Source organism: Gorilla gorilla, chromosome 21 (genome assembly GCF_029281585.2).
Source record: "Gorilla gorilla gorilla isolate KB3781 chromosome 21, NHGRI_mGorGor1-v2.1_pri, whole genome shotgun sequence".
Taxonomy (NCBI): domain Eukaryota; kingdom Metazoa; phylum Chordata; class Mammalia; order Primates; family Hominidae; genus Gorilla; species Gorilla gorilla.
The window spans coordinates 27222862-27247512 of record NC_073245.2 but is presented as its reverse complement, the minus strand read 5'-3'; the positions used below and the strand labels follow the sequence as shown (position 1 = coordinate 27247512).

At 40.4% G+C, this 24651-nt stretch overlaps 1 protein-coding gene across 1 annotated transcript in view; it reads right to left on the bottom strand.

Moving 5' to 3' along the window:
• Positions 1 to 24651, bottom strand: part of PCSK2 (proprotein convertase subtilisin/kexin type 2) — a 259004-nt gene that overhangs the window by 233798 nt on the left and 555 nt on the right. The gene's annotated exons all lie outside the window — the stretch shown is intronic.

Sequence of the window (24651 nt, the reverse complement as noted above, 5' to 3'; positions counted from 1 at the left end):
GCCATGTGACTTCTGAATCTAAGTCATAAGGGGCCATTCGACTTGTGCCTTGTTCCCTGGAACACACTTGCTCTTAAAGTCCTGACCTACAATTTAAGAAGTCCAACTCCTCTCAGGCTGCCATGTTATGAGGAAGCCCAGGCAACATTGAGAAGCATGTGTAGTGCTTTGCTTGACAATCCTGGAAGAGCGCAGCTTTCAAGTCATCCCATTTATGGTGTTAAATACACACATTAAGAAGCTTTCAGATGATTCCAACTCCAGCCATACCAGTCATCCTCTAGCTGTTGAGTGTTCCCAACTGAGCCTCCACACATCGTAGACCATAGACAAGCCACTTCCACTGTGCCCTGCCTGGATTACAAATTCCCACATTCATGAGTATAATAAAATTGCTGTTTTATACCACCAAATTTTGGGTTGGTTTGTTACTCAGCGATGGACTACAGAAACAAGTAGCTAGCTGAAAAAAAAGTTTTATTTCTTCAGCTTTCACGGCTGTGTTAACATAAAACTCTACAATAATATTGGTTCTGTCTGTCAACTGATGACACCGTCTTGGAGCAGCTCAGATAAAGGCTCTCAAGGGACATCCCTGGCACAGGGGGACAGGCCTGGACTCAGAGCAGCAGATACTGGATGATCTTCAAGGCATAGCCAACTTAACCAGGGGTCTTTTCTGTGAATAAAAATTTTTTAGAACATTGTAGCTTTTTGTGATTTAGTTCCTGTTCACTAAAAACCATATTCCCCACGGCAAATTTAACATAAATATTTCGTGTGATAATTCCAGGCTCAATGATTCTTAAATGTTTTCTCTACTTAACCCTGCTGATATACTCTGGATAATATTAAGATTTAATAAAATAAAAAAAGTGAGGGGAGAGGAAGAAAATGTATGTGTGCTGTATTTTGCTTTCCAAAAACTTTCTACTTTGAACACTATCAGGTAGTATGAATTTGACCTTTTGTTTCTTATTGCAGGAAGCATTATGGATCTGATAATTTTTTTTTTACTTTTAATTTTTTGGAGTCTCACTCTTTTGCCCAGGCAGGAGTGCAGTGGTGCGATCTTGGCTTACTGCAACCTTCGCCTCTTGGATTTAAGCAATTCTCCTGCCTCAGCCGCCCGAGTAGCTGGGATTACAGGCACCTACTTCCACACCTGGCTAATTTTTGTATTTTTAGTAGAGATCAGGTTTTGCTGTTTTGGCCAGGCTGAGCTTGAACTCCTGACCCCAAGTGATCTGCCCGCCTTGACCTCCTAAAGTGCTGGGATTACAGGTGTGAACCACTGCATCTGGCCTAGAACTTAGAATTTTTAACACTAGAAAGAAAATTTGGAGTTGTTAAGTGCCAGTGGGTATCAGAGGAACGTATCTTACCATGATTCTGGCTTGTTTTAGTGTTTTTTTAAAATAAGAAATTAAATGTAAACTGAGGTGCAGGGAAAACTCTTCCTTACAGTGGAATTGCCATTAATAAATGTAGAAGGAATGATGGACATTGAATATCATCATTCAGAAAATGTCATAGTAATAGTAATTGTGGCCGGCAAACATCTCCAATAGGTGCTAAAATTAATAGGTGAGATACAATAATAAACAATGGGAAATGTATCTTTATAGTGGAGAAACCTGGCAGAGACCACTTTACCCAAGCGATCTAAGTTAACTTCACCAGTGGTGAGTCATGCTATGGTGCACTAAGAAGGGCACATTGTTCATGTGATTTTCTCACCAAAAATACATAACGTGTATTTATTCAGGTAGAACCATCAGACAAACTCATAACTGACCAGTACTCTTTAAAGTCATCATGTTCATAAACGACAAAAAAGAGCTGCAGAACTTTTCCAAATTAGAGGAAACTAAGGAGACATAACTATTAAATATAATCATATTTTGGATTGAATCGTGGATCAGAAAAAAGGACACTAGTGGGACAACTGGAACATTTTGAATAAGGCCTGTAGCTAATAGTATTATATCAATGTTTATTTCCTGCAATGTTTGGTAATTTTGCTATGTTTACCTAAGACGTTAATTTTGGGGAAGCTGAATAAAGAAGGGTATATGGAAACTCTGCTTTTTTTAAAAAAAGTAATGTTTTTATTGTGATAAATATATATAACATCAACTTTTCAATTTTAATGATTTTTAAGTGAATAGTTCAGTGATATTAAGTACACTCACATTGTGCAACTATCACTATTATCCATTACCAGAAATTTTTAATCATCTCAAACTGAAACTCTGTACCTACTGCACAGTAACTCTCCAGTCCCCACTCCCCAGCCCTGGAATCCACCTTTCTACACTCTGTCTTTATGAATTTGATTTCTCGAATTAGGTTATATAAGTGGAATCATACAGTATTTGACTGTTGGTGCCTGGCTTATTTTACTTAAGCACAATGTCTTCAAGGTTCATCATGTTGTGGCATGTGTCAGAATTTCCTTCCTTTTTAAGGTTAAATATTCCACCCTGTGTACCACATTTGGTTTATCCATTCATCTGTTGATGGACACTTGATTTGCTTCCACCTTTTGGCTATTGCGAATAATGCTGCCATGAACATAGGTGTACCTGTGTGCTGTTTATGCAACTTTTTTTTTTTTTTTTTTGAGACGGAGTCTCGCTCTCTCCCAGTCTGGAGTGCAGTGGCACGATCTCGGCTCACTGCAAACTCCGCCTCCCGGGTTCACGCCATTCTCCTGCCTCAGCCTCCCGAGTAGCTGGGACTACAGGCGCCCACCACCACGCCTGGCTAATTTTTTTGTATTTTTAGTACAGACGGGGTTTCACCATGTTAGCCAGGATGGTCTCGATCTCCTGACCTCGTGATCCGCCCGCCTCAGCCTCCCAAAGTGTTGGGATTACAGGCGTGAGCCACCGCGCCCGGCTTAATGCAACATTTTTAAAGTCTAAATTATTTCCAAGATGCAAGTTAAAAATGTAAAAATATTTTAAAATTTAAATTTGAATGACCTCAGAAAGGTCATGTATTTCCTAGTTTCAAATCAGAACCCACCTACCCCTGCACTTCCTATGGTAACACACTAAGCTCCCTTTCCACGGTTGTGTTACCTTAGGCTACTGAGTTGCATACCTGGCTTGGTCTAGCTGCCTCATTTTTTCAGAGAAGACACTGTGGCTCAGGGGGTGCCAGGGCCTGACCAGATGAATGGGAGCTCTCTGCAGAAATCCCAGCTCTCCTGAGTGTAAATCCACACTGCTTGTGTGGTGGTCCTACTCTACGTCCCAGCCCCTTTGTAACCATGACTAGGAATCCATGAGATTTTGAGCTGGAATTCCTGATGGAGATGAGTGGGACTCAAGGACAGCCAGGCTGATGGGTGACATCCCCACTGCTGTGATCTTGGGACCCATGAGTCTGGATTCTTTGGGATTCTTTCTTGGCTATGAAAGAAAATGGAGCTAATTGGTCTCGTAAAGCTAAAATTTGAACCTCTGACGAGCTTACTCTTATGCAATAAACAGGTAGGTTGACTGATCATGAACCTAACAAAAGACTAACCTGTAGGCATTGGTTATTTTTCTGGGCCTTTTTTGTCTCTTGCTTTTGGAGTGCAGACCCAAGATCCACTGTCTTCTGAGCATCTGAGAAGCAGCTGCTTAAGAGCTTTATGCAAGCATAAGCTCCACCGCAGGGAGAGAAAGACAGATGCTATGTGACTTACAGTAGTATAAGGTACTTGCTGCCCACACAGACCTCAAGGATGTAAGGCTGATCGATGCATTCCTGAGATTCTTAAGTAGACTGCAAATCTTGCAAATAGCAAAGACATATTGAACACAGTGGTAGATTCCCAAACATTCACCTGAGTATCCTAGTAAGAAGCCTCTCATACTGCGGGCATTTAGTATATTTTGAAATGTTTTCTTCATTGCAACACACACACACACACACACACACACACACACACACACACACACACACACACCCTTTTTTATATCATCACTTTGTTCTCTTAAGGCAAAATATGCATGGTTCCAGAAGGAAGGAGAAAAAGAAGTGAACGAAGAACTCGCAGCAAATTGTCAGCTTGAAGATTCAGGCTGGGTGACAGTATAATAATGCTGCTAAGTCAGACTTGCAGAGTTTTTAGAAATTCTCATTATGCCACAAAAATGTATGGATCTCAGCAACACTTCTCATTGTCTTCTTTCTTTTCCTCTTACTTCCTTTTCCCACTGAAAACTATGGCTCCAAGCTATAGCACCTCTCTGAACCCACACACTCCATTTTCCCAGCAGTAGGGAACTCCAGGGAACTGGCAACCAATTGTGAACAGATAAAAAGAAGTGTTAAATTCTCATGGAGCCTATTTCCTGCTTCTTTTAAACACTAGAGTTCTCTTCCCTTAGGGAATCTGTAGATGCTCCAGAGGGTCTGTGACCTTGGCATGGCCTCCATTCCAAATTTTGTGCATCTGTGCATTCGCTTGTTCTCAGGAGAGTCTACTGCTTATTACAGATTCTCAAATGGATTCAGAACCCTCAGAACAGTTAAGGCTTCCCGGATCAGACTCTTCGCTTTTCCTTTGGCTGCTTTCTTTGTGTTTGTCCACTGTGCTGGTTTTCATGGTCCTCAGTCAGGCTTAGTCGGGATCTAGTTTGGTAGAACACTGGACATCATTTGCTATATAGGATTTTTATAATTTTATTTGTAAGAGGGACTGCTGTCAAGAGGTTTAAGAAACAAAAACTGGCAGACGAAACAATCACCAAGGATTGAAAACTGGCTCAGTTGATAATTGCTTGTCCATTTCATTTGGGGACCTGAATTTTACCAACAGGGATAAGCTCTGCATTTTATTGACTTTCTCAGAGACCGTTATTTATTTCCTTCAATTGCATGCAATCTCTTATAGGCAGAACATGATGCCCAGGAGTAGGGATGGGAGAGAAAGGGAAGCTCATTTGAATTTAGGTCTGGGGTAGGCTGCTGGAGGGTGAGAGACCATGTGGAGAAGAACTGACATGTACTTTTTCCCATTCATTTTTCACTCTTCCTAACATTTCTTTCTCCTTCCAAGTCAAGTAGGAAATGGGTTTTGCACATTACTGATATCTGCCCAGAGATGATTACTGATTTCCCTGGATTGTGTGCAAGGTAAAATGATCTCAGTGATAATTCTAAAGGTACCTAATAGACAGGCCTGAGTTTCAACTTCAGAGCAAAGGGAAAGAGAAGAACAACTTCCAGAGTGATTTTATTTCTTAATTATCAACAACATAAGAGTGACTATGTCTAATCTAAAACACAAATTAAGTATCTATTTCCATCACTAAAGAGAAACCACTTTTTTTATTCAAGCAGAATTATTTATCATCAGTGAAACAACAGCTGCTGTCCCAGGCAAGGATGGGATAGTGCGATTGACAGCCTAGGACCACTAGGGGACAGACCACACTCTTCAGGTCCACTTTGGACCACGTCCCCCATGGAATGCGTTGGACCCAACTAACTTCCATAGCACAGAGTAGAGGCACCATTCATTCAGGCATTTTCTGGAGGATATCCTGCATTTACTATTCCACTGTTAAACCAGGAACATGGAACCTCTCTTGGTTCATACTTTTACATTCTCCTTTTTACGTTTGTGACTTACATTCTCCTTTTTCATTTTGTGACTTACTATCGAAGACTGATTGTGAGTAATTACTGTAATTTCTCTGATCATCTGCCTTGTCGTGTTCTCATTGTCAACCTCCAACTGAATATCCCCAGTCAATTCTAATAGAGCCGCTCCAACCCACAGCCAAGTGGATTGTACACACTTTATAGTAAGGAAATACTTCTTGCTTATTGGAAGAGCCATCCACTAGGCTGGTTTCGAATACAGTAGTAGGGAGCAGAAGAATCTTAAATGAAAAAGAAAATTGAGGAACTGACATGTTGACTAAATATTCATCTTTCAAAATTATCTTGGTATGCTGGAAAGAATTCTCTCTCAGAACACAGTCCTCGGAATGCCTGGATTGCAAGCTCTATGGGGACAACACCGGTTTTGCTCATGTCCTAGGTGCAGAGTATCATGTCATAGATACCTGCTGAGTAAATTAAAAAGATCAGGAGGTTCTAGATTCTAGAAAGAGTTATTAAGTAGTTGTGCTATTCAGTGTGGATGACTAAGGTTATGGAGTTCTTTGGGCATTGGTAAGACATTTAATATATTGGGGGTCAAGCAGGCTGTCTAACTAAGCGAATCAGGTAAAAGACAATAGAAAGTGGTGAGGATTGTGGTAAACTGGAGGGTACATGCTCCTCCACAAGTCAAACAGATTGAAAGCATTGTGCTGGCCAAACTCAATTTGTGATCCAATGAGTGATGCACATTGCACTTGTTAGCTCTGAGCTGTCTAGGACTCTACTAAGCACAAGACAGAAGGCACATCATAAGAAATATGGAATGAAAAGAAACTCATGAGATTGAACACGAGGTAAAAATACTCTCAGATATTCTAGCAAAAAAAAATTCTATCAATTACAGATGAGGCTAGCATTCTCTGTTACTTTGGTCTGTAGTCAGGTCCAAGCTCTTTGGAGCAGCCATAGAAAACAAGAGAAGAAGTTAACTACTCCCAAACATCAGCTTTGGGGTCAGAGTTATTTCTAAATAAAGGAGAAAAAGGGGTGAAAAGTAGATGTCTAAGCTAGAAAATTACATGCTAGTATCTTCACAAGCAAGATATCCCTTTAAAAAGCTAGAATAACCCACAAGAATGCTGCATTTGGCAAGGTCAGTATAAAGTGTAATTTGTTAGTGAAACTTTATTGATACCCTACTAAATTCCACATAGACAACAAGGCTAGAGGAAAGGAAATTGTGTTTGATATCTGTCTGCTTGAAAAAGTAATTTCCATTTTTTTAAAGCAGGTGCACTTCATAGAATCTCAGCATATTTCCACTGGAGATGACCTCCATGAGTATCTAGCACTATGTCTCACTTTACAGAGACTCTGAGGGTGAGAATGTAATCATCTGAGCTCCTCTTAGGGAGGAAACTGTCTCTATTTGGGATAATTCTGTGATGGTTGGTGGGTACCTGAGGTCATGGGTGCCTAGAGAGCAAGGAGATCTGACCTGCTCTGCCTGGGAAGAATCTGCCCACACCCATGAGAGGAGGAGATGCTAAAGAAACCAAGGGGCAGATAAAAGAAGGTGGCGAGGATCTGGCAAGAAATGTGAGGCTGGGCAGGAAGAGGCCACTGCCCGTGCCCAGTGATGAGGGGATGAAACGACTCCTCAAAGCAAGTGCTTACTTTAAAGTTCTTTGTGTTTGCAACATAAATCCCCTCCTGGCACCTGTGACATCTTCAGGAAAATGCATTCTAGTCACAGATGCCTTGGGTGAATGGTAAGAGTTTTTTGGTGAAGGGAAATCAAGGGAGTTGGCTGAATTTCACACTTGAGTAACCATTGTGAAGAATGATTGTTTGGGTAGGAAGGAGACATAATTTATTAACTGGAAAGTTTTGGTAGAAGTAGAAAACTGTATCCAGAAGTAAAATGAAAATCTAGCTCCACTTCCAGAATTTAAAGAAATATTGGGAAGACTTCTACAGGGTACTTTATGGGGATTTGAGTGGATCTTATCTACATCTCAAGGGTCCAGGTATTTCTAGTTGACATCTGGATTACATAGATGAGAAAAATGAGGTTCAAAAAGTTGAATTATGTGGATATGGTCACACTGCTCTATAGCGGTAGAGCTGGGACAGAAACCCATTGTTGGTGACAAAGTTTAACCCAGCTCAATTTCATAGAGGGAGAGACCTCAATGTTAGTTTTGCATCAACGTACACATTTTTTCTTTTAGCAGTAATTTTTTACTTTTGAAATAATTTCAGACTTATAGAAAAGTTGCAAGAATAGTGAAAATAACTCATATAGCCATGTCACCCAGAGTCCCCAATTGTTAACATTTTACTGCATTTAAAAAATTATTTTCCTACATATACGTATTACTTTGGTGAATCATTTGAGAATAAGTTGTAGATGGTGTGTGTGTGTTTTCTAAGAACAAGGCAGTATAAGTATCAACATGAGAAAGTTAACTCTAATGTGATATCATTTTCTAATTTACAGACATCATTGATATGTTGCCAACTGTCTTAATAGCATCCTTTATAGCAAAAAAATAAAAAATCTGGCCCAAAGTTCAATCCAAGATCACATGTTGCATGTGGTTGTCATTTCTTTTTTTAATTTGGAGGAGTTTCTTAGTCTATCTGTCTTTCTTTTATGACGTTAATACTTTTGAAGAGTACAGGCCAGTTATTTTGCAGACTGTCTCTCAATTGGGATCATCTGCTTTCTCATCATTAGATTGAAGTGATACATCATGGCAGGGGCATTACACACGTTGTGGTGTGTGCTTCTTGATGCACTGTTCACAGTCTTAAATGCAGCTACCTCAACTTCACAGTAACTGCTCTGCTCTCACCTACCTAATAGTGACTTACAAACTGTGCACAAGACATAATTGTGGGTACATTCAGTGCTATTTACTCAATGTTTCTGAGCATCCAAGTGTGAGAATGCCAAATAACTAAAAAAACACAACTTACTTCGGTGGACTCCTTTTGCTATAATTATCCAAACAAGGCCAGGTATGGTGGCCTGTAATTCCAGCACTTTCGGAGGCTGAGACAGGAGCATCATTTGAGCCCAGGAGTTCGAGACCAGCCTGGGCAACATTGCCAGGCCTTGTCTTTAGAAAAAATAAAAACCTAGTCAGATATGGTGGTGTGTGCCTGTAGTCTTAGCTACTTGGGAGGCTGAGGTGAGAGGATCACTAGAGCCCAGGAGTTGGAGGCTGCTGTGAACTATGATCATACCACTGTACTCCAGCCTGGGTGACAGAGTGAGACCTCGTCTCTAATACAATAAAAAATTACCCAAACAAGAAGCAACTCATTGGAAATGAAATATAGAGTACATGACTTTTATTTATTTATTTTTATTATTCCTTTTTAAAAATTTTTCAGGACGGGCATGGCTGGGCCATAGAGAAAAAAAATGAGAACGGGGAGCTGGACATTTTGAGTAAACCCAATGACTCATAAACTATAAAGGGCTATAATAATCAAAACTACTGAACAAGAAGCCATTCCATTCCCAGAGGTAGAGTGGCATATGGATGCACAGAAAATCATATGCTGTCCCATAAAACCCACCAATGAGAAACAGTGCAAGACAATTTCACACAGAAGGCAAACAAGCCACATTATTTAGATGAATAAAGTAAATACGATTTCACTAGAGAGGTGGACAGCTTGACAGCTCCTTAAACAGATGCTCTTCATGCAGTGGAGGAGCCTAAATTATTTATGTGTGACTTCAGCTCCTCTCTCAACAGCACAAGGCCTGTGGAGTGAGGACGTCATGTCTTTGAGTAACCAGATGTGACAAAAGATCTCATTCAGCCTCAACTTATTAGGGTGTGTCACCAGGTTAGCACGGTCTGAGAAGGTCCTTTGCATTTAGAACGAGAGACCAATTGCTAAAACAGTTTGCCACACCCCAACACATAAAGTAGACATTTGCAGTAGCAAAATAGAGACCTCAGATTGTATGAATTCTTATAAACTAGACTATAGAACTATAGAACTATAAGTGTGCTTTTCCTTGGGCATAAACTTGAACATGTTATCTTTCTGTCTGTAGAATCAACCCCTTTCAATATGCCTCATCTTCATAGGGCTCAACACACACTTGTTAATAAAATAAGAACTCATGTATGAATGTTCTTCTGTAATTAGCTGATTTGTAAGAGGCTGTGTGGAAGGGAAACTAGGAGAGAGAGGGGTAAGTCACTGACTTAGCACTCAGTACACTTGGCTGTAAGCCAGCCCTGCCTACTCCTATGCCATTCCTAAGCATTTGTTCTCCACGGATAATGTTCAATTCTCTTCTGTAATTCCAGGATCCGCTCTTCCCCACAAGCAGGAAAACAGTATGAAGCAGCTTGTGTTGTCCATGGTTATCCATTATTCTAGGGCTGAGCTTACAGTCCATAGTGGGATTCAAACTATGATGTACCCCCTAAGAACTGAACAACCGTTTTATATCAAGTCTAGAATGACATCCAGATAACGAGACAGGTAGTGGTTATCTGACATACAGCCTCACTCACAAACTTTCTTTCTAGCCTCAGGCAACATTTCCATATATCATCCTAGAAAGAAAAAATTAAAAATGAGCATTATTTCTTTGGAATATCAGGGAGTAATGTGCCTATTAGGTGAGCTAGGATCATGGTGATACACCACTGTTCTTTCTTTTCTTCTTGGCTTCTAAGTTATGGGATTTGTTCTGCATTCATATATTTATATCTCAGGGGAGGTGCATTTAATTGTTTTGTTCTTAGCTGGACTAAACTTCATGGATAGAACTGGCTGCTCTACCAGCCGTTCGGTGTGACTACAAGGACAATAATTAATCAAGCCATTAGTATTACTGATGCCATCATCCAGTGGCAATGGAATCAAAGACATATAACCTGACTTCCTAGTGGCATCATCTATTAAATGATGTGCTACTTGTTGCCAGAATTAGTGATTCCATAGGACAAAGAAACCAGGCAGAGATCAAGGCTTCTCCAAGTTACTATTAGCTCAACTTATCCTAGGATGTCCTGTATGTGGCCATCCTGCCACACTTCCCAAGTACCCTTCGATGCCTCCTTCCACCTACCTGCAAAATCCAAATTCCTCAGCATAGTATGGATGACTGGTCATGAACTGACCCCAGGTCACTTCTTTGGCCTCATCTCCCAGTCTCTCGTCATCTAGACAGACAAAACTACTTGCAATCCTCCTAAAAACCATGCCCATTTCATTGCACATCCTGTGGTTTTCTTTATAAACCTCTTCCTTTAAACTTCTTGAAATTATAAGCCTCATTGTAAATTTACCTCAATGTATTATTGCCTGCTTTGTGAAGGCTTTCCTTCTGCTGACAGTCACGGCCTCACATGCACTATGTATTAAATCTATCACAAAAACTTTCTTGACTTGTTTACATGGAGCACTCCCATTTGTCTGTAATCAGCGCGAACAGATCCTAGAAAGACATTCGTTTAACTCTTCATTTTATACATGAGGGAAAGCAGAGCAAACACTATGTTTATGTGCCTAACAACTATTGCAAAAAGCATTTGAGCCTTGTTGCTTACTGGCTGTGGTTTAGACAATGCATTGTTGATACAATTGAACCAGCTTTCCAGACTGAACGAGACAGACAACTAGATTGTGTGACACTCCTATGAGGGATTAGCCACAAACACCAACTATTCTAGGGCTGGGCTAACAGTCCACAATGGGATTCAAACTATGATGTACCCCCTAAAGACTGAACCACTGATTTCTATCAAGTCTAGAATGACACCTAGGTAATGAGACACGTAGAGGGCATCTGACATACAGCCTCACTCACAAACTGTTTCTTTCTAGCCTCTGACGAACCTCAATTTTATGTAACTTTAGGTCCTCTGTGTAGCACATGATATTGACACACTGCCTGCCTTCCCTTGGTCCACCCTGGAGGTCACCTGTAGAGAGTACATACAGATGCCAATGTCTTTCAGGCACCGCTCTCCTGAGGGTGTTCTCTGGCAGTGGAAGCATGCTTGGTCTACTTACAGCAGGCAGAAGTATGAGAGATTTGATGTTCCCCAGGAGCAACCATCAACCAAGAAGAAATGGTAGCTGGAGGTTAAACATCCCAGCCTCCTCACCCTTTGATGGGACCACACAGATAAGTTGTAACTGTCAGAGGGGCCTGTAGTAGGAAATTGGATCCATGTTTTGTTCATATCTCCCTGTATCCATTCCCTTGGTTAGTCTCCTCCCACACTGACTCTAAACTTGGCCATGTGACTTGCTTTGGCCAGTGATACTTAGTAAATGCAACACAAGCAGAGACTTAAAAAGTGTTTTCATGGGCCAAGTGCAGTGGCTTATGCCTGTAATCCCAGCACTTTGAGAGACCGAGGCAGGTGGATCACGAGGTCAGGAGATCAAGACCATCCTGGCCAACATGGTAAAACCCTGTCTCTACTAAAAATACAAAATTTAGCTGGGTATGGTGGTGTGTGCCTGTACTCCCAGCTACTTGGGAGGCTGAGGCAGGAGAATCACTTGAACCCGGGAGGCGGAGGTTGCAGTGAGCCGAGATTGCGCCATTGCACTCCAGCCTGGCAACAGAGTGAGACTTCGTCTCACAAAAAAAAAAAAAAAAAAAAAAAAAAAAAAGTGTTTTCACCTTGGGGTTTGATTTTTCGTCTATCTATTGGAATCATCTTAGGCCAGTAAGACTGAATCCCAGTTGCTTACTTGTTCCCAAATCCATGTCTTAGTGTGTTGCATTATGTTTGTTTACTGAACTTACTCAGTATATGTTTGTTGAATGACCTTAATAATCTTCTCCTTCTATGTGTCTCTGTGGTATGACTGTAGCTCTTGCTAATTTCTTGGTCCATTGGTTTGAAACTCCCATAACTCTTCTTTGGTCCTTTCCTCATTTTCTAGTTTATGGCCAGAATGGTTTGTTTCTGGCTTCGGCTGCTGGGTCCAAATTTGGGTTAATGACAAACCTCATTTAAGACACAACTCTCCAAGGATCCCTGTCCCTTCTCCTCTGCCTAAAGTGCTGCTACTGGACTTCAAGAGATCACAAATGGCTTGTTTCCCATCCTTCTTCCCACATTTTAGGTTCTTCAAGGTCTCTCTTTGTCTCCCATTATTGGCTGACAGTTCCTAGAAACAGTCAGCTGGAACTGACTAGAATTGATTCTTGGATATCAACTACCTTCTTGGGTTTGAGCTTCCATCATCACTGAAGAGAATTGGTGGTGCCCTGATAAAAGTGATATTTTTTCTTCCCACAGAAATAGAGGAGAAGCTAAAGGCAAAGAGGAATAGGATTTGTGGATCACCTTATTCTCCTCTGTCACTGGATTCTTAATGATTAAGTCACAAAATTTTAGGCTATTAAGGGCAATTAAGGAAATCCACTTAACACAGGCACTAAATAGGATGTTCCTATAATCCTTCCTAGCATACTTGGTTTTCCTGATTGCACCATCTCATGAGACATCGGCTGGGTGTGCAGTGAAAATCTAATGATGATGCTAAGCCTTTAAATTTTTTTCTCAGTATTTATTTTGGTATTTATTGAGTGCTTACTAAATATATAGCACTGTTTAGTCACTAAGGGAGTAGTCAAGGAAGTATAAATTCCTATTCTGTCTTTTACCAAGTGTAAACCCAATAGTTGTTGGTGTGGAATCCTTGAGTCTATGAATAGCTTTGTTTGGAAAATCAGAATTTATAAAAATTCTAGGGGTAAAATGGTAAAAAAAAAACAAACAAACAAAAAAGCACATCAGGAGGACCTGAAATGAATTAGTATGGTCAGACCAAGTTGGTGTATGTGGCTAATCACTTATAGGAGTCTCACCCAATCTAGTTGTCTATCTTATCCAGTCTGGAAAGCTGGTTCAGTGATATCAATAATGCATTGTCTAAACCACCGCCAATGAGCAACAAGGCTCAAATGCTTTTTGGAATAGTTAAGCATACAAACATAGTGTTCGATGCCCTTTCCCTCATTTATTTCCTTCATTTATTAAATGAAGGGTTAAATTAATGTCTTTCTAGGATCCCTTCCTGTTCTGAAAGGCTGTAATTTCATAATCATAATTATCATTTGTAAAAATGTAAATGACTGGAAAAACCAGTTAGAGTAATGCATACTTGATTGGCTAGGTATGTCACAATATTCTGGTGGGATAGCAATCTCCAAGTGGTCTGACAAGTGCTAAGAAATCATTAATTCATAAATACCTTTAAAACCACATCAAGTGACTGTAACACTACTTTTCTATTTTAACCACTATACCTCTTGAAGGGATGGTCTATATTTAGTACCTCCACTTCATCACACTTGATGCTTTCCTTCATGATTGGGCTTTTTTCCTGTAGCAGACGTGGTTACTTTCACGCTCAGATCCTCTTGGATAGGCCTTACCATTTTGTGGGTGCCAGCCTCTGCATCTGTTTGCAAGTATTTTTCTGGATGGCCAAATTCTGCTCTGTCTGAGCATATGCCAGGACAAAATTCTGGAGTGTTAACATCAGCCTGGAGTAACTCTCAATCATCAATTAATATGTCAATGCAATGGGTGTATAAATACCCCAACTTCCTCCCCCCTCAGGCAGGATAACTCTGAAGCACGTATTCTATACCAGCTCCCAGTTTTCCAGTGGGATTGAGTTCCAGTTACCCACAGTGACAACTTGCTTTATGATGTACCCTTTATTCCTGCCTTCCTTTCCTTATCTCAATTCCCCACTCCTCTACCAGTATTTTGTAGAATCACTCTTTAAGTAAACTACTTGCATTTAAGTCCTTATTCCAGGGCCTACATCTGGGGACCCAAATTAACACTCGTCTCCTCTTCCACTGTGCTAGGGTGACTCCTCCTATTTCAACAATGACTTTGTCTCTAAAACCAGTGGCTGAGGTTGCTTCCTTCTTTCCTTCTTAACTCTCTCCTCCTTTCCTTTCACAGGCCTGTGTGCTCTTGATTCTTTTTCCATCTCTCCAACAGTCCAAGTTCTGACTCCTCTCCTGGTTCCTCTTTCTCCTTTCATGTCCAAAGTTCTCCAACATTTTGCCCTAGGACTTCGTTTTGTTTTCTCTCAACAGTCTTCCTTGACAATCCTATTTCTTGCTATGGCATGAATGAGGTGTATGTGAACAAATCCTTGTGCATGTTACTTTTAGTGTCTTGATCACCTTCATCTCCTTTTAACTTTGATAACTCACTTCCATGAACTTCATCATTATCTGGAAGTGCTCAATTTTTGGAGCCTTGAGCTTCAATATCCCACTCACCAACCATAGCTCTCTCCCTTTCATCTCTCTCACTGTTATTTCCAATTTACCTATTCTTCTATTTCATTGACACTCTATTCTTTGGAAGATTCCATTTCTCTCACCTCTCAACCCCAATCTGAATGTTGCTTAAGACATTCTTAAGATGTCTGCTGGTGCCACCATAAATCCATTCTTTCCCACTTGCCTCTGCAGTACTGCCCAGAAATCATGATCTGTCCTTTGTCCACTCCCTCTCTCACGTCTACTAGCGGTGTCCGAACTTCCATCTCCTTGAAGCCCCCATCCTAACACCTCTTCCTTCCCTCTGAACATTGACCTTGCCTCTTAATCCTCTGAAATAATTGTGATTCCTAAGTGGATATTATCACCACATTCTCCTCTGTGACCTACAGACAGGACTTCCCCTGCCAATTTTTTTCCCTTTAATCTGAAACTGAGACAGCTCCTTTTTCATGCTTAGGCTAATTTCTTCATGTTTCAGTAAAACCTAGCTACTCAAAAGATGAATAAAAATGAATTTGTAATTGAAGTTCTGATAAAAGGACTTGTGGTAACATTAGAATTTTAAGAAAGAACTAATATAAACAATACTATAAATTATGGTTATTAGTAGAAGGTTAGTATTTATATGTAACACAATGCAAAAATAATGATATACCTAACAAACATTGGAATGTGGAAGTAGGGAAGCTGAGAGAAAGTGTCAGGATGCTAATTTCCCCATTTTACAAAGCACTGAGTCCATAACTCACAAAAGTTGAATTATGTAATTAAATAAGTAAACATGTAATTAAATATATGTAACCTATCTACCATGTATGTATAAAATATGTAACTACAAACTCCTAAATATTAGACACAATAATTTCTTATGAATTTTAGGGAGGTATATTAGGAAATAATATCTCCTTTGTATAGCATATTTATCTGAAGTTTAAAAATTTCCATAGTTTTCTTTTGATTTTCTCTTCTGTTAAATTTTATAATAATTAAATTGAATGATTTAAAACTTAAAATAGCACATATGATGAGATCTCAGCTCTATAAAACAATTTATATATCTCTCTTCTCTCTATACATATTCATACAGAAGTATCTGCAATAGAGTTTATCTAAAGCTGGTAATGGTTATTTCTGAATAATGAGATTTGACATAATTAAAAAAGACCTTCTTGTATTTTTTTTATTACTTGGTATTTTTTAAAATAATGATGATGTGTGGTTCTGACAAAAATATCAAAGTTATTACATTTTTCATATTATCAGGGTTCCTAACTTATCTCGTGATTTAATTTGATTATGTCCACTCATGGTATTCATGAATACTGCAATGTGTAAAAATATTGTCTTGACATTGAGATGTTTACCATCTCACAAATGGAAGGATTCACTTTTTTTGTTTGTGTGTGTGATTATTTAAATCTTAAGAGGAAAGATATTCAATTGTCTACTACATCTAATACCAACATCAATCAAGTAATTCATTCAACAAATATTTCCTGTAGACTTAGTTTTGCCAGACACTGTGTTTACACAGAAAGCAAGGCTGACAATCTCTTTGCCCTCTACTTAAAACTTTAGAAGAGTGAAACCCAAATATTCCAGGTCAAAACTTTTTTCTCTAATGACTTACAACACTTTGCAAATGTTTTAAACCTAAGTTATTATCTTTATGTTCTTGATGCTTCCAATAGTGATTCTGTATATTGTTCACTTTTCTTTGGACTCTTTTGCGTTTGATACAAAATGAGCATGAAATGAATCTATTTAGGAAAAACTAGGAGAACAATTGGATATTTATGGAAGTTAATGTCAAATTTAAAGTTGTAAACAAAGAGCGACCCCAGGATCCTACAGTTTTCTTCCCATTCTTGTCAATTTTCTAATGGAGAAACTGCCAATACCCTGTAACAGTCTCAAGTCTACTTTACTCTATGTCAGGAAATTAAGAGTGTGTCATTGTTCTACTTTCAATGTAAGAACTTGTTTTATTCAATTATTTTTATCGACAATCTCAGCACATCACAACAATTTCCAAAAAGTTGTGGTCAAATTAGCTTCAGGGACAAAAAATTGTCAAGGCAGTTAAATTATTTTCATATGTGTCTCGCATATAAACCATCCATTAATACACAACTATACATTTCAGACTGAAGTGTTGACTCAGATGTAATTTCTTGACTTCTTAATCACTTGTGGACTTTAGCTAAATAAATACACCTTAATAAGGAAAGTCAAACAGAAATGTCAGTTTTTGAGCTGTCCTGTGATTATTTGTATCTCAAATAATAATTCACAAATTCAGCACAGAGTTTCTTTTTGAAACGTTGGATCTGAACTCAATGAAAAATTGAACTTCAGATTTCATGTTTTATTCTTAAAGCCAGACCTCTTTGAGCAGTTAGTTTGAGCGGAATATATAATTATTGTGAACTTAACTATAGCACCACTATCTGATGTGCTATAACGTTATGATCTATAGCTAATAAGACCTTCTGAAATAGAAATTGATTTCTAGATATTCATTCAATTGAGAAAAAAAGGTGTATTTCCCTTCTTTCCCTTCTTTTGGATTTTGATCAGGTTGTAACTGCAGACTTTACTTTCTTTGTTCAAAGAGCTCATCTGTTCTACTATTGATAATATCGAAGTTGGGGAATTTTAGAGAAACAAAGAAGCATGCCAGTTGCCCACTTGCTGGTTGTCACTTAATTCTATTTCCTAGCTGAATGGCTGCCTATAGAGAAATGGATTCTACAGGAATAGTTTCTTAAAAAATAGTTTTTCTAGCACCTTCGACCTGAGATTATGGACAAATCACCACCTTGTGGTCCAACTGTAGTCATAGTCAAGGAGCACATATTAAACACCTATTATGAGTAGGGCACGTTGGTTGCCAGCAGGAAGAACAGTGTGTAGAATGGGTTCTATTTGTTGCTGGAGAAGACAAATCACAAATATTTGAAAAGTTGTTTGGTAGTATATGGTGAAAATATGTGTGCTCTCACAAAACTTTGGAACAATTTTTGTTGTGATCTGGCTCTGTTTGCCTTCAAGGTTTAGAGATTCACTCTAGCAACTTAAGCAAAGGGATATTTATTGACAGCATATTAGTTTGGGCAGTACTCCCAAATCTTAGTGTCTTAATGTAATAGCAGTTTATTTCTCACTCATATAAGGTCTTCCAATTCACGGACCAGGGACCTGGGCTCCTTTCATCTTGTGATGCTGCTTTGGCATTTGGTGTCAAAATTTACTGTTCTCAATTACATCAAGCCCCAGAGGAGAGCAGAACACAGAGAAACAATTGATAGAGAATTCTTATGCATCAGGCATGGAAGAAGTACACATGACTTCTGCTTGCATTACACAGGCTAGAATTGTCACACGATCACGCTTATTTACAAGGCAGGCTGGGAAATGTGGTCTTGCTGCAGCCCATGAAGAAGGAGCAATGAATTTGGTGCTTAGCTCTTCAGCCTGTTACAGGCGTCTTTTGCTGGAAACTGGGGTTGGAAAGCTATTAGAAACTTAGATAAAATGTCTGAGTTTCCCATGGCCTGAATGGGCTTTCTCATGGTAACTGTACTGCATTCTCCTCTCTAGAGCAACTAGCCAGTCAGATTTCCTGAGGAATCCAGTATAATTGGCTGAGATAATTACCATGGTCTATAATGAATTAAATTTACTGAATTTGGGCCAGGTCATCTCATGGGTCATGACTAGCCCATGGATGGATTGCTGCTGGGCTGGGTTCCTATTCCTCACTCAATCAGTTGTCACTCCCTCACAAGTATAACCCACAGCTACTTTTTTGAGGAAAAGAGTGTCACTAGCGCACAACCTGCTTATTGTTACTACTGCAGTAATAGCTATTTTATCCTATGCACTCAGTGCTCTGCCCAGAACTTTACATGCACTAACTACATTGTTTATTTTTCACAGCCACCATATTTTATTAACCATTTTCAGAAGACAACGAGCCTCTGAGAAATTTAGTAACCTAGCCAAGTTTCCAGTGCTATATGATTCCAAATCCTGTCATCTTTACCTTTCAACATTATTGTTCCTCATTTTCTTCAGCCACAAGAGGTGTATTGGGGACAGTGAGCGTTCTGATGGCTATGACTGGTATCGGGGAAAGAAATCGATTATACATCATCAAAGCTCCAAACGGATAGAGAACACTGTGGTCTAGGTCAACCAGACAGGTCTTGAGGGATGAGCTTGGATTTGATCCAAGGCACAACATGAATGGCAGCCATGTCTAGGGAAGCAAGGTTACAGGTTGCTATTTTCCCTTAGCTACTGTGGTAAATCTTTTAGTTCCAGAAGAACTGTCCCTTAAAGTCTTCTTAGATTGAAATCTTTTAGGGAATGCTTAGGATCAAATCTATATGCTGTTTTTATTTTTTTCCTCCAAATATTGTCAATTTTGATCTAAAGAACTTTGGGATAGGGGATGTGGAAATACTGCAAGATAATTCTTCCTTTGACTTACAATTGGCTGCCTGACAAAGTAGAAGTAAAAGCATATAATCTGGATTGAACATTGTTGTGACATTATGATATCATTAAATGGGTGGTATCAAATATTCAAAATACATATATCTGACCAAAAATTTCTATCCATCATAGGTAAAGAAATCCTACAAATAAAAAGTGAAGAGGGACAACCCAAAAGAAAAACTTTTCAGGGCAAAGCATCTGAAACAAATGTGTTTAAAAGAGGATATCCAAATCATCAATAAGCACATGAAGAGGGGTTTAACTTCAGTTGATAATCAGGGAAATTCAAATTAAAGTCACGATGAGACACTACTACATACCACCAGAATGGCTAAAAGAAAACAGATGTAAAATATCTAGTGTTGGTGAGAATGTGGAGCAGCTGGAACTCTCACATACTGTTGATGGGAATGTAAATTGGTATAACTACTTAGGAAAGCCATGTGGCTGTTTGTCTGTAGCCGGCAGAATTCTGAGATGGCCCCCAAGATTTCTGCTCCCTGATGTACATGACCTATGTAATCATCTTCCTCTTGAGTGTGGACAGCCTAGGTGGGACTGTGAAGATGATAGATTTCACTTCTGTGATTAGATTACACAAAGGTGAAGAGATTTATCAAATGTTATTAAAGTCCTAAATCAGTTGACTCTGAGTTCATCAGAAGAACCAAAAGGAAAACAATCCTGGTGGGCTTGAACGAATCAGGTTAACCTTGCAAGGAGAGTGGGCTCTTCCTGAAGGCAGATATTTGAAGGGTGTGGTGTGAGAGGGCTATGGAGAGGTCTCCAGGGGATGAGAGTGGTCCCGGCCCAGCAGCCAGCAAGAAAATAAAGACTTCAGGGCTAAAACCACAAGAAACTCAATTCCTCTAAAGGCGTGAATATGCTCAGAAGAGGGTTGTTTCTTGGTCATGCCTCTAGATGGGACACAGCAGGCTATACCTTGATTTCAGCCTGTGAAGACTTGAGCAGAGGACCTAACTAAAATGTGCCAGACTCCTTACCCATGAAAACTGTGAAATAACAAACTTGTGTGGTTTTAGGCCACTAAGTTTTTTAGTGATACACAGCAATAGAAAACTGATGGTCTTATAAAGCTGTATGTATGCATATCCTTTTACTCAACAATTCCATTTCTAGGAATTCCCAGTAGAAGGCCATATATGCCAAAATACATAGACTTTAATATCCACAAAAGCTATATTTATAATAGCTAAAACCTGAAAACAAAGCAAGTGAGTGAGAAAAGGACTTAGGGATACTGGTAATATTTTATTTCTTGATTTGGGTGCTGGTTACACATGTGTGCTTAGTTTGTGAAAATTCCCTAAGCTGTGTTCTTTCCTAAATTATACTTCAATAAAAGTGAAGCGACCAGAAATTTATTAATTTTTTACTACCTGGCAGCATAATGATTATTAGGTTGTTTTCAAAATTAAAAAATTCTCACACATTATAAAAATGGTCACATGATTTTACTTGTGTAATCATTTCAGCATCTGTCCTCTGTGGATAAAACATAAAACACACCATAATACAATGAAACCCCTAGGATAATATCAGATTCTTTTTAAACCCTAACTCTCACTTGATTTTTGGTTAATCTTCAACAGGTTGCTTCAATAAATAATTTTTGTTTTCTGTTTCAAATCAATTAAAATTAGTAGCATTTTGAGAATTTTAAGGCACTCTTTGGAATAATGCCTTTGTCATTACTGTAAACTCATTCACTCTCCTAGACTTAAGTACCTTTTCTGATGGACATAAGTCTTTCGGCCAGGGCCAGGTCATGATAAAATAGAAAGCTTTAATCTCCATAACCTTTTCAGAGGTAAAGTTATAGGAGTTTTTATTTCATTTTAGAGAGAAAACAAATGTTTGTTCATGGTCTTATAAGAATCAACCAAATAATTGACAAACAATTAAATATTCATATACAGGCCACATGCTAGATATGGAGACTATATAAAGATATAGTATGTCATTTCTCCTCTTGGAAGATTTATAGTCTACCTGAAGACATAAATACACGCACCCATTAGCTAAAGACACGTTCATGTGTTAATAGAAAATAAATGATAAATATAACAAAAGTAAAAAGAAAAGGGAAAATAGCAGAACTCTAAAATTGTGTCTCAAGGGAAGAGTTATTGGCAGTCAGGGAAGGCTTCCTGGAGGCAGCATTATGTAGAAAAGCAATTATTTTTCAGTTAAGCAAATTTGGTTTTAAGTCTGAGTTCTTTTACTTCTCAGATATAAGCAGATACTTAACTTCTCAAGGCCTTAAGGTTTTCATCTGAGAATTACAGCTGATGCCAGTAATTTCTCTCATAGATTTGTGAGGTTAGAATGAGATAATTTAATAAGAAAGCATGTTCTTCTAGTCTCCATTGCTGACCTTTCATATGGATGAATAAATAACCACTGAGAATCTTTTGTGTCTGACACTGAGCCTCGGAGCAGGGAGCAGTAGGGAGTTGGGAAGCATGCTAAGCATCAGAGCAAGGAAGGAGAAGGACATAAGGGCCTCTAAGATGCACAATAACAAATGTTGGCAAAAGTACAAAACAGTATGATGAAAGCAAGATAGGACGGTGTCTGGGAAACCTGGGATAATAAATACAGACAAGGAAGTTTCCTTCAAGGCTGGAAAAACAGTAATGTGCTGGTTACAGGGAGGAAATGAGAAATATAGGAGGTATCATCCCTGAATATTTACCTTTTAAGTAGAAATACAACAACTAAACCCATATTTACTTATATACATGAAATAATGAGGACAAGTGATGACATTTATTAGCTTATGTAGTGCAGTGTTTGCCTATCAGTCGCATAAAAATTTGGAGGAGGGAAAGCTCACTGTGGTCTGTAGCATCAGGAAAGGTTTGAATTTAGGTCTTGAAGAATGGACAAGACATGGATCCAAAAGGAGGTTTATTCTAGGCAGATGTTGCACCAGGCAGTCCCTGTTACTTAAATGTGTAAAAGGGGAAAAACAATCACTGGATTTGGTTGTGGGGTACTACCTGAGAGGTTATGGAGAAGTAAGGAGAGAGGTCTCTCAGATGGGAACTGCAGGTTTCAGGTTGTGATGCAAAATCAGTGTGCTCCTCTCCAAGAAAGAATGAAGGACAAAGAGGCCTAGTTATCTGATCTCTGATCCTAAGGGCACATTTTCAAAGGGGGCAGCAAAGAGAAGAGAAAACCACTGAGAGCAATGGTTTTCAGAAACCTATGGCTCCCTCCCACTCCCCCGCACCCATGAAAAGGTGTGGGGGAGGGGGAGGGAGCCACAGGTTTCTGCAGCAAGATCACACTTAAGAATTAAAATCCCTTTTCAGCTTATCTCAATGCCCCACATCCCCTGAAAGCACCTAGCTTGCCTGGGTGGGTACTAAGGAGTAAAGAGCATGGGTTCACTTCTGAAAGATCTGGATTGAAGCCCTTGCCTGTTTTTATCTCGCACCCCTTTCTGAACCAATTTCCTCAACGGGGCCATAGGCTCAATAATGATAGTAGCCTCCTCAGAGATGTTGAGAAGATTAAGTAAAAATCTATGTAAGGACTCCAGCACGTAAGCTTCCGTATAACTAATAATAATCACTATTATATTTTATAATGGCGTTTGGGTCCTGGGTCTTGCCAAGTTTGGGGTGGGGGGGGGGGGCGTGAAGAAGGAAGGTCGGCTTCTTTATTGTGTTGGTGTCTCTCAAAACAGCCGGCAGGCCACGGGCCAAAACCACAGCGGGGTGCTCCCTCCGCCGGCGCCTTCTTTCCCCTGCTCCACCCACGCTTCCCAGAGCAACAAGTTCCTTTCCGCAAGACCCGCCCGCGCGCCACCGGCGGACCCAGAGCCTCTTCCCAGACCTCTGTCAAACTCGTCGCCAGACTCTTCTGGGGTCGAAATCCCGGTACTGCCTACGCCCTTAGGAGGAGGGAGAGGCCCCCACACCTGGAGGCGCCCTGGCGGTGGCTGGGAGAGAGGCGGGAGGCTTGGGAAGTCAGGACAGAAGAGACTAATAAGAGCTTCGGTCTGCGCGGCCCTTCAAGGCAAAACCAATAACCAAAAGCACCCACCGCTCATCTCACTCCTCTCTCTTCCTGGGATCAGGAGCGAGATGGAGCCTAAAATCTCAGGGACCTCCACCCAGCCCTCTGGTAGCCACATCTCTGTCCTTTGGGTTCCCCTCGCCCCACCTTCTCTCTGCACCCACACTCCACCCCAGCCTGCGCCAGGTCCCCTAAGGACACTGGAGAACCCTGCTACATCTTTTGCAGGAGAGACACGCAGGTCAGCCACAGCCCCCACCCAGCGCCCTTCTCTCCTCTGTCCTCCCAGGATGAGTACCCTGGAGTCTCCAAAGGAGATCCAAGGTGTCCAAAGCTGGGAGGCTCACCTATCTGCCCAAACTGTCGAACTCTGGCAACTTCTTGGAATGGGGATCCCCACGCTCTAGTGGGAAAGCCAGGCTGGCCGCCCACGCATCAGGAGAGGACACCTCGACTTCTCCGTAGGGAATCCCCCTCAAAATCCACCTCTCCAGCTCCTGTAGCCGGGAGTTGAGAACTAGGGAGCCAACCAGAAGTGCGCTCCAGGGGTGGGCGGTCGTGGGCGGGGGTGAGGGCGCAGAAGTTCCGCCCCGATTTTAGAGACCAGTTTCTTTCCAAATCTAGAGTCAGGAAGCCGTTGTTCCCGGAGAGGAGCAGGGACCGAAGTCCCTGGGAGGGAAGTCCTCCCGGCGCGGGGTGGCAGAAACACCGAGGTGAATTGCAGTGTCCAAACGTCCAGCCTCGTCTGTAGGAAACTATTCTTTCTCCGGGGGATGGGGGTGGGGGAGACATCCCTGGCCAAGTAGCCAACGCCAGGCTCAGCTGTTCAGGGCTTCATCCCTCCATCCCCAGGCAGCCTCGAGAACTTGGTACCTCGGACAGCATCCCGGGAGCATGGCATCCTGTGAAAGGTGTTATCCTATTTTCGCCATCAAGTCAAAGAGCAGTAAATTATTTTGATGACCTTACTAGTACAGATGAAGGACATTTTAATTACATAACCGGCGAAAGATCACCGGAGGCAATATCGTGTTAAAGAGCCCATGGCAGAATATCTGCAACGCACGAGAAAGAGAGAAAACTTGCAAATCTGCAATGAGATTGCGCAGGGCTGCCCCCCCACCCCCCCGTTTTGAAACAACATGCGAAATGCA